This window comes from Chenopodium album, chromosome 17 (genome assembly GCF_948465745.1).
Source record: "Chenopodium album chromosome 17, dcCheAlbu1.1, whole genome shotgun sequence".
Lineage (NCBI taxonomy): Eukaryota > Viridiplantae > Streptophyta > Magnoliopsida > Caryophyllales > Amaranthaceae > Chenopodium > Chenopodium album.
The window spans coordinates 49,486,489-49,497,973 of record NC_137850.1 but is presented as its reverse complement, the minus strand read 5'-3'; the positions used below and the strand labels follow the sequence as shown (position 1 = coordinate 49,497,973).

Sequence of the window (11,485 nt, the reverse complement as noted above, 5' to 3'; positions counted from 1 at the left end):
TTGACAAAGTTTTGCAGCCATAAAGTGTAGATATAGTAACATTTATGATTGTTTCTTGTTTAGCTGTAAGTAGGGTTCAAATTGAACCAAAGCATGTGACAAGTACTTGAAATATTATTATCCAACATGCAAATGTCCTATATACATTCCTGTCAACCCAGCTACTGGACCATGCATACACGGTTAATCTAATTTACTTATGTTGCTCGAACTCTTGGTTATGTTAAATGTTACTTCATCCAACAACATGATTCGAAACATGACCCCTTCAATTAGAAAAATATACATAGGCTATTCCTTTGTGACCATATTGATCAATACCATGCAACATGAATAAGTAAAAGAGAAGGGAACATTGATACAATGCAAAAATTGTTTGATTTGAATGATTTCATTCTAAACTTTCATTAATTTCTACAAAAAATTTCTGTTACATGCCTACAATAATTTTCTATAATCTACATTATATACGAAAGAGGACATAATTTTTCTAGAAACTGCAAATAAGTACGTGTGGCTTAGTTTGTTCTTGATGTTCATGTGACAATGATGAGTGTCTGCAGCTGCCTAATGACATGATCAATGCATTTTCTAAATCTACAGCTACATGTCTTTGGATCATAGAAATCATGTACTCCATAAAAATCGAATCACAAGTCACTGTAATTGGCCCTGAACTTGTCAACCCAAACTCTTCCTCAGCTATTCTGAAAAGCTCTATGAAAATCTCACTCTTGAGATAAGCCAAAGGAATGGTAAATCGTTTTCCATCTGTTGTGTAGACAACAAAGTGACCCTCATCAGCCAGTGGTTTTGGCCAGGAGATCTTCTTCCTGCTGGCGGCTGCTATCTTTTGCCACTTTCTTGCCATCTTGAGTAGCTTCTTTGTACTAATCATATTGAGATTTTTTTTTTTTTTTTTTTTTTTTAAGAAGAGATTTTTTTTTCAAAGATGAGGAAATAGATGAGTATGAAGTATTAAGCAATTGAGTTGGTTGGAAAGTGTTGAGGGAATGGGCAGATTTATAGCTTCAAGCTGAAGACAAATCCCTTCATTGGTGACAGCATTGTTTTCAATATTTTGAAGCAAAACCATGTGATTAGGTTTTTGTTGCTTTGGATGATCCCAAATCATGTAGCCCAAATCTGTCTCTTGATAATTAATATGAACCTCTTCTAAGCCAGTCAATTAGATTATAGAATCATAATTTGAATGGTTCTGCTTTTTCTTTCATCCAATATCTAATATGCATAATTGTGCTGTTCTCTGATGCATATGCCAACTAAACACCTGCATTTAATTATTTGGTAAGTGCTTGGTAGTGTGAATACATGATGAGCCCAAACAAAGCAGTATCCACTCTCAACTACGATATCGTCTATAATCTAATTAATTTGCTGTGAAGAGGCTTATATCAATCATCAAATTACATCTTTGGTCCTACGTATTCCGAAATTTGTCAGAACGAATGCCAAATAGAAAAGTAGCCCAGACACAGCCATAAATATCCACATGAACTTGCTTCAAAAGAATGAAAACATGGCAGACCCACATTAAAATGAATTGTCTCTAGTTTGGAGCTATAAAACTTGATCATTCTCCAAAGTATTTCTCAACCAAACTGCTAAATTACTCATAACATTCCAATCTTCTTACTGTCAAAAAGTTCTCTCCTTAAAATTCTCTAGCAGAATACCCAAAAAAAATGATCAGTAATAAGAAGCTTATCAAAATGGCAAAGAAATGGCAAAGATTAGCAGCTGCCAGCAGGAGGAGGATTTCTTGGTCAAAATCAGCGGTAGAGAAGGGTCATTTTGTTGTTTACTCAAGTGATAAGAGGTGATTTGTAATTCCTTTGGCATACCTTAACAACGAAATTTTCAGAGAGCTCTTTAGAATTGCCGAGGAAGAGTTTGGAGTGTCAAGTACGGGGCCAATCATGTTGCCTTGTGACTCGAGTTTCTTGGAGTACGCGATCTCCATGATCCAAAGACACGTGACTGAGGACTTGGAGAGGGCATTGATCATGTCCTTCGCAAATTGCAGATACTCATCTTTGTCAAATGACCAACAAGAACAAACCAGTCAACAATTGTTTATGTGTAGTTTCTAGAAAAATTTCCTCTTTTTGTAGATACGAATAGTTGTACAAAATCACTGAGAGATTAATAGAAATTTTATGCGTTCAAATCAAACAATCTGGTCAGTTTAGCACAGTCCCTTTATCTTTTCATGGTATGAAAAGGAAATGACATTGCTTAATAAAAACAAAACAAAAACTTACAGGAAAGGAAACTGTTTAAATTGAAGTGGTAAAGTTGAACTGAATGACAGATGACTTCTGCATCATGTATCCTCCTTTCTGTGCTGCTAACTGCAATGCAAAAGCATTTACATATGTTATACTGATTAGGTAAAATTGGTATAAACCACCTTTTTTGTCCAACTTTTTTGAAAAAACCACCTTTTATGTTTTTTTATTTACTAAACCACCTTTTAAATACCTAAATTTTTTATTGCACCACCCCTATTTCAAATCTAACAGATTGCATCTCAGCCATCCACTTCCAAATCATCAAGCATAGCAAAACCTTCCCTTCCATCTCAACTATCACTTCAGTTACCTCAATTTAGGGTTTGAGAATAAACAAATACTACAATTTAATTTTTGTAGCAAAATTAGGTTTGGTTTGTTTAGAGCTTTACTCAATTTAGTCATGCATTTATAGAGAGGGAAGGGTCAAATGTTTTTGGTGGTGAAAAAAATACATGATTTAGGGGCAAAAGGCACAAGTTGTGGGCCCCTTTGACGTCTCAGTTAAATTTTTCATCAAAATTTGAAATAGGGGTGGTGTAATCAAAAATTTTGGTACTTAAAAGGTGGTTTAGTAAATAAAAAAACATAAAAGGTGGTTTTTTCAAAAAAGTTGGACAAAAAAGGTGGTTTATACCAATTTTGCCTACTGATTATTAATAAACTTAGCAATCAATCAATCAATCAATCAATCAATCAAAGCCTTAATCCCAAAAGTGGGGTCGGCTAACATGAACCAAATTTGATTATTCCGTGTAGTCATCAACATAAATCTTTCTCCTCCATCCCTTACGATCCAAAACTTCATCCTCACGTAAATCCATGCACTTCATATCCTTCCTCACTCCTTCCAACCAAGTCATCTTTGGTCTTCCTCTTCCTCGTTTAATCCCTCCATGGTCCCACTCTTCCACTCTTCGCACCGGTGCACCCTCGGGTCTCCGTCTTACATGTCCAAACCAACGCAGACGATTTTCCCTTAATTTATCTACAATGCCCGCCACACCTACTTTCTTGCGAATAACCTCATTTCTGATTCTATCTCTTAAAGTGTTTCCACACATCCACCTTAACATGCGCATTTCCGTAACCTCCATCTTTTTAATATGCTCTTTCTTAGAAGCCCAACATTCTGTACCATAGAGCAACACTGGTCTTATGGCAGTCCTGTAGAATTTTCCCTTCAACTTTAAGGGAATGCTGCGGTCGCATAACACTCCCGTGGCCGCTCTCCATTTAAGCCACCCTGACTTAATCCTGTGGGTCACGTCTTGATCAATGTCACCATTCTTCTGGATGATCGACCCTAGGTACTTAAAACATTCACTCATGGTCAAATCCTTTCCATCCAAACTCACCACTTCATTGCTTGTCCCCCTCTGAGTGCCAAAACGACATACCAAATATTCAGTCTTACTCCGACTTAGCTTAAACCCTCTAGATTCCAACCTTTGCCTCCATTGCTCCAACTTGACATTAACCCCATCCTTAGTCTCATCCACCAAAACGATATCATCTGCGAACAGCATACACCATGGAACCTCATCTTGAATTGGTCTAGTTAATTCATCTAGAACCGTTGCAAAAAGAAAAGGGCTTAATGCAGACCCTTGATGCAATCCGATTGTAATAGGGAAATCTTTTGTCAACCCTCCGCATGTCCTCACATTTGTTGACACATCCCGATACATATCCTTAACTAGGTCTACATACCTTCGTGGGATACCTTTCTTCAACATTGCCCACCAAAGTATCTCTCTTGGCACCTTGTCATATGCCTTCTCTAAATCAATAAAGACCATATGAAGATCTTTCTTCTTTACCCTATAAAACTCCATCATTTGTCTTATCAAATGGATTGCCTCCATAGTAGATCTCCCAGGCATAAAACCAAATTGGTTATCTGAAATGCTTGTGCATGCCCTCAACCTTTGTTCAATCACCCTTTCCCACAACTTCATAGTATGACTCATAAGCTTAATTCCTCGATAGTTAGAACAATCTTGAGCGTCTCCTTTGTTTTTATAAACCGGGACCAAGGTGCTCTTCCTCCAATCTTGTGGGATCCTTGTAGCCGTCCATATCTTGTTGAAAAGGTTTGTTAACCAATCAATACCAATCTTACCCAAACACCTCCACACCTCTATCGGTACCCCATCAGGGCCAACCGCCTTCTTAGGTTTCATCTTCCTCAGTGCAATCTCCACCTCTACTCTCCTAATCCTTCGCACATACTCCATGTTGATTTCTTCATCACTCATAGAGGTATCTCCTATCACAACTCCATTACTTCCATTAAATAATTCATCGAAGTACCCCTTCCACCTGTCCTTGATGCCCTCCTCTTGCACTAGGACCATTTGGTTCTTATCTTTGACACACTTCACCATGCCAATATCCTTCCTTGCCTCTTGTCTTCTCTTTGCCATCTTATAAATGATCCTTTCTCCCTCCTTGGAATCAAGCTTTTCATAAACCTCCTGATATGCCTTTTCTTTTGCTTGGCGAACAGCTGCCTTTGCCTTACTCTTAGCCTCCTTATACGCTGCAAAGGTTTCATCACTCCTACATTTTCCTAAGGCTTGATAGCATTCCTTTTTTTGCTTAATTACTGCTTTCACCTCTTCATTCCACCACGAAGTATCTCTCTGTACCGAAGTTCTTCCCCTTACTTCCCCTAAGACCTCTTTGGCCACTCTTAGGAAACAGTTCTTCATTCGTAACCAAGTCATGTCCGGATCCACCTCTCCATCCCAATCCGCTTCTTCAATTACCTTTTCTGTAAAAACCTTAGCTTTTGCATCCCTTAGGGTCCACCATCTTATCCTTGGTTCTTCTTGTCTAACTTTTTTCTTCGCCTTCTCTTTCAGACGAATAGTCATTACCAATAGCCGGTGTTGGGTGACCACACTCTCCCCTGGGATATCCTTACAGTTTATGCAACTTTGTCTATCTATGCTCCTTGTGAGCAGGAAGTCTATTTGAGTTGCATTTGCTCCATTCCGAAAAGTTATCAAGTGTGAATCCCTCTTCTTAAACCAAGTATTAGCCAAAATTAAATCATATGATTGGGCAAAATCCATAATAGCTTCACCACCGGCGTCCCTCTGCCCATACCCAAAGCCTCCATGGACACTCTCATAGCCATCTCGGCTCGCCCCAACGTGCCCATTTAGATCCCCTCCAATATATAACTTCTCTGAGTGGTGGACACCCTGCACCACCTCGTCTAGGTCCTCCCAAAATTGTCGTTTCTCTTCTGCATCTAAACCCACTTGGGGAGCATAAGCACTGATAACATTCACAATCTCCTTGCCACATAGCAACTTCAGCCTTATCAACCTATCGTTCTTCCGATAGACCTCGATCACCTCTTTTGCCAACCTCTCATCGAGAACCACACCAACTCCGTTCCTAGCTCCACCATTCCTTGTTCTGTGGCTCGTTTCTTGCCCAACATACCATACCTTATACCCCAAAACCAAGCCTCGAGCTCCTTCTCCTGTCCATCTTGTCTCTTGGAGGCACATGATGTTCACGCGTCGTCTTTTCATTACTTCTACCAATTCTGCTGATTTTCCCGTAAGAGACCCCACATTCCAAGAACCAATCCGCAAACTAAATTCTTTTCTCCCACGCTCCCTCCTGATCCCAACTCCAAGCCCTTGATTATTTGACACCACAATTGGGCAATATGGCGCGTCGCTTCTGGGCGACGACCTAGCAACCCTTACATACTTATCACTGCACCCGGGTCTGGGAAGTGCAGCGCGTCGCTCAGTAGGGAACGCCCCAATGGCACGCCCTTGCTCATTTGACACCACACTCGGGCAATGTGGCGCGTCGCTTCTGGGCGACGACCTAGCAACCCTTGCATACTTATCACTACACCCGGGTCTAGGAAGTGCAGCGCGTCGCTGAGTAGGGAACGCCCCCACGAAAATATCTGTTTGGCTCATGTCATGGGATGTGACGAAGTTTTATACTGGCTGTCACTGGCCTACCGTAACCCTCCTCCTTTATCCAGGCTTGGGACTGGCAGCGGGAAACCCACTGGCGGAGTTATTAATAAACTTAGCAATCGACATAAATTATTCTCTATAAAAATTTTGGCATCTAACTGAGTCTGCTTATTATAGAATCGTCAAATGAAGAAAAAATATCCAATGAAAAAGAAAGCAGTTTCCAATTACAAGAATATCAAATAGTACTGGGCTTAACAAATGAACTAACAATACAGTTAAGCCAGTGACCTAGTTCTGGTCAAATCAAGCAGTACATGACATTATAACAGCGGCTTTCATTTAGTAATTGTTCAGCACACCTTACATGACACAGAAAGTCTGTCCTAAAAACTATGAAGTTACAGCAACCAATAGGCGAATGCAGTCAAAAAATTTGTTATTTGTGACCTTGCAGAAAATCAGTATAGAAAAATGCAAGTATATTTTTAAATTTTAAAAAAGAAAATTAAAGGCCATTAGTTGATATATATATATCAAAAATTTCACCCTTTGTCCATTTGGATCTCCGGATGTCAAACAACCAAGACTAAAGTTTGTTAATTGGTGATACATGTCATCCAGCATATATAACATCAGAAATCAGAACTCTTCAGAAAATAATGGAAAAAACCTATCCATAATCTTAATTGTAATACAAATCTGCTATCATAGCGGGTGAGATGTGAGAGCATAATAAAGGGATGAATTCATTGTTAGCTTTAAGTTCAGCTCCAGCTGATTCTTAGTATAATGCAGCACAGATGGATACTATGAGGTAGTATGCAGACTCTACGGTACTAAGTATTAGCACTGCAATCCTAGAATTTTAGTCCTGTTGTCATATCAGAATACCAGATCTAATAGCTGACCTTTCAAACATTTGGCAATGCTCACCTACATGAACCACAGGATTGACAATACTAATTACTATCATATTGAAAACAAAGCCAAGTTTCACCGTATGCACCATCACTGCCATGATAATCCAAGCAATCCATGTTACTTTGTCCCTAGATTATCTATATAATGCTCCACCTTGTAGTGGTCTAGAGAAGTTCCGTCTTGGATTATCTATTTTATGTTCCATATTGTAGTGGTTGATAGGAAGAATTGGCCTACATGGAGTGGTTCACACTTGGCCTACATGTTCTCGTATCATTCTAATGATAGCTCTAAGCCAAACAAAGTAAACATTATATTAAACATGCCCACCTGAAGTTTCACATGGTTCTGTTTTTCTGAAGAAATGATATGCCCTTGGATTGGAGCTATAAAAATCCAACACAGCCTCATTCCTTCAACAAGCACTACAACATCTTCAAAGAATTTATTTCCTTCAACCAGACATTAGCGCTTCCTTACATAATTTTCTGATTCAGAAACACCAGGTCTTTCTCTTCCACTGTTACAGAAAACACAACATGATAAGTACCAAGAAGCTTATTCAACTGGCACGAAAGTGGCAAAAGATGGCAGTCGCTAGTAGAAGAAGAATTTCCTGGCCAAGAACACTGGCTGATAAAGGCCATTTTGTTGTCTATACAACAGATGGTAGGCGGTTTATGATTCCCTTGGCATGCCTTAAGAGTGAGATTTTCAGAGAGCTCTTAAGAATGGCAGAGGAAGAGTTTGGGGTTACAAGTACAGGGCCAATTACGCTGCCTTGTGATTCGAGTTTCATGGAGTATGCAATCTCTATGATCCAGCGACATGCAGCTGAAGAATTGGAGAAAGCACTGATTACATCCTTAGTTAGCTGTAGATACTCATCATTGTCATATGAACATCAAACACAAACCACACAACAATTGCTTGTCAGTAGTTTCTAATCAAGACAATTTCCTTTCTCCTTTTTTTGTATAGGACAATACAATGTAATTATACCTAGATAGAGTTAATGGAACTTCCTGCGGATATTATTAAAAACAACAGTCTCGCAATATTAGCAATTTGTTCTTGTTTACCTTATTACAGGAACTGTCATTGATTAACAAAGAATGGAATAGGCTAAAATTTTGATCAGAAAAGACCAAAAAATATCTGGAATAAAAGGTAGTTTGAAAGAAATTGAAGTGGTGAACTGAATTAAACTTTTATAAATTATTACAAACTTTCAAGCAATCCCTTCAGTTCATTATAGTTAACAGCAGTAGAGTAGCAAGGACATAAAGATTTGAGTTGTGACCTTGCACAGTAGCAGTTAATAGAACATGTATACTATAATCAGACTACATAAAAAATGACATCTACTACTTACTGAAGTATAAGCTCAGTCTTAGAACTTACAGGCAGACCAGACTCTATCAGAGTAATAGTTGTCCATCCGGCTAGCCAACTTTGCACTTTAATAATCGATGGTATTACTTATCAATTTAGCATAGTTCATAAAAATTGTTCGTCTAATGTCAGTTTGGAGGGGGATGAGATTAATACACTCTTTGCTGCTATGATTTCTTATGTTACCCTTGGGAGATGAGGGTCATTTCTACATCATTCTTCCCTTAATTTTAATCACCAAACAAAAACATCCAGTAACAATGAAAACAGCAGTTTGTCATAACAGGACAAGGAAGAACCAAGAGCAGCAAAACATCTGTTCTGGGTAGAATGGGATGACTTGTAAGTATTGAATGAGGAAGATTGGACGAAACAGGTGTAAAGATTTACCAGTTTAAGAGCAACGGATCCTTAAATGATGATCAACTTATGAGAAGCAGGTTTAAAGCATAGTACGGACGTGATGAGCTTCAGTTTGGCAAATGGGCAGAACAAGCCATCAAGAAGGTTTGCTGACAAGAGGCAATAATCAATAGTTGCTATTAAGGATCACCAAACAAGGACAGTTGTAGAAAAGAATGACTTCCAAATTTCTCTACTCTGCACTAATCATATTTACGATGTTAACTTGCTAGTCTAGAGTCATGACTATCAATACAATGGCCTACATTGCAGTACAGTTGCAAAAAGAATCCATGCAAGATTGCAAGCACGACCTGACGAGGCAGTGGGGAGGGGGGGGGGGGGGGGACGGGAAAATCTACAGGCTATCTTTGTTTTGTCAAAACAATTTACTTATGTGGTTCTCAAGGAATTTCCAACTTACCTACACTTTGGGGTTTAATATGCCAACTCACAACAGCTTATTAGTATCTCACAAGGGAGTTCAAGCAAAACCAAATCCAACATGCCCACCTGCTTAACAGGATTTCTAGGACCAACATCCACGTGGTCTTGCTTCCAAAAAAGACAAGCACCATTAAAATCATGTCATTGCTAAGAGCTATAAAGCCTTGCTACTTCTCAAAAATCCCTCAAACCAAACTACTTGTCCAAGTATCTACCTCCTAATTCATATTTCAATCTCACACTCTCGGTCTTTCAAACTTCAGAAAACATGATCAGTTCAAAGAAACTGATAAAAATGGCAAGAAAGTGGCAAAAGCTAGCAGCAGCTAGCAGAAAGAGAATATCATGGCCAGCATCAAAAGTTGCAGATAAGGGTCATTTCATCGTTTACACAATAGATGGTGAAAGATTTATGATTCCCTTATCGTTTCTCAAGAGCGATTTTGTTACACAGCTCTTTCAAATGGCAGAAGAAGAGTTTGGATTGACAAGTGATGGGCCTATTACATTACCATGCGATTCTACTTTCATGAAGTATGCCATCTCTATTCTCCAAAGACATACAACCAAGGATTTCGAGAAAGCACTGATCTTGTCCTTGAGTAATACCTGCCACTCAACATCATTGTCGTGTTTACAGCAACAGCAGAATAGCCAGCATTTATTGATTCACAGCTTCTAGACTAGTTAGGAGAAAGAAAATGTATATGTTTTGCCATTTTGTATACCAAAAATGAGATACCTAGACGTTAGATAGATGTAAAGAGGATTTTGTTCAACATACTATTGCTTTTGGAACATCTCTATTTGTTTTTTGTTGCTAATTCTCACCCCGACCCTCTGCTTCTCCCGGAAGAAAAAACTAATCCCATGTCTTGAAAAAATGCATCTAAAATACAACCTTGACAATGTCAACTGAACATATAGGACATTAGTAAGTCCAGTACACAATCAAGAATTCAAGATATCCGAAAGTGCTCCTGTTTTCCTACTTTAAACTGAAACCAGAGCCAAAACAAAATGGTGGTTGTAATATAAGGGAAATCGTTTCACAAAAGCCTCCAAACACAACAGAAGTGATCAACTGTTCATAATATACTAAGAATCATCCTTAGGTGAAGCCATTAATCATATTGTCTTTACTACATATGAAGTAACTTGTATACTTCTCAGTCTTCACTAATGCTACCAATTACGAACCTTGTTATATTTATATCCCTGACAGCCGAAATTTGCTTATCTTGTCCTAGACATCATCTATTCATCTCTCTATTTTCGTAAGCACTGAACTTTTCCAAGGATGACAGTCAACGATTCATTCCTGCTTTCTCAGAGGACGAAGTATGGTACAACTTGTACAAGATAAGTATTTTCTATGGGTACTCATCTTCACATTAAAGGATCTAGTAAAGTATTTAATCAACTAAAATCTGAATATCCTGATGTTCAGTTGCAGCAAAGTAAATTTCCACATAATTATTATCTACCAAATCGAAGTCATATAATTTAATAAAACCTTTACCCCAACAAATAATACACAATCTATAGACCAAAAAAAAAAAAAAAATATTGATGCATCTAACTTCTGGTTTAGGACTCAAGGCCAGCATGAGGGGCCTTGATCAGCTGGCAACGATTATCATGTTCTTGTGAAGCTACGGACCCTTGAGGTTCCACCAAACACCACACAACAAAAACAGGAGACATCATTTATATGTAATCTCAATAAAGAGAGGATAAAGTCGAACTCTCTTAAGTTATCACGACCACAATTTAGTAGCTAACATGCAATCATCTAAATAATGCCTTAATTAAAAAAGATATCATATGGCCTAAGTGGTTTAGTCTCTTGATGACAACTGCTCTTCAGATGCTTGCTTCAGAGTGAAATAAATCCAGACACACCCACCTGCTTAATTGACAGAGACGCGAAGTTGCAATTCTAACAACCATTCATAACTCACAAGTGGCTAGCACTAAAACGTACTAATGCTTTAATCAGTACAAGGTAATATTATTTGGCCTACATGGATTAGGAAC

At 38.5% G+C, this 11,485-nt stretch overlaps 4 pseudogenes; 3 read left to right on the top strand and 1 right to left on the bottom strand.

Moving 5' to 3' along the window:
* Positions 1-333: 333 nt before the first annotated feature.
* LOC145590076 (auxin-responsive protein SAUR64 pseudogene) lies at positions 334-1,843 on the bottom strand (annotated as a pseudogene).
* LOC145589238 (auxin-responsive protein SAUR63 pseudogene) lies at positions 1,734-2,114 on the top strand (annotated as a pseudogene).
* A 5,674-nt stretch (positions 2,115-7,788) lies between these two features.
* Positions 7,789-8,338, top strand: LOC145589237 (auxin-responsive protein SAUR64 pseudogene; annotated as a pseudogene).
* Positions 8,339-9,740: 1,402 nt separating this feature from the next.
* On the top strand, positions 9,741-10,127 carry LOC145589236 (auxin-responsive protein SAUR67 pseudogene; annotated as a pseudogene).
* The last annotated feature ends 1,358 nt before the right edge of the window (positions 10,128-11,485 follow it).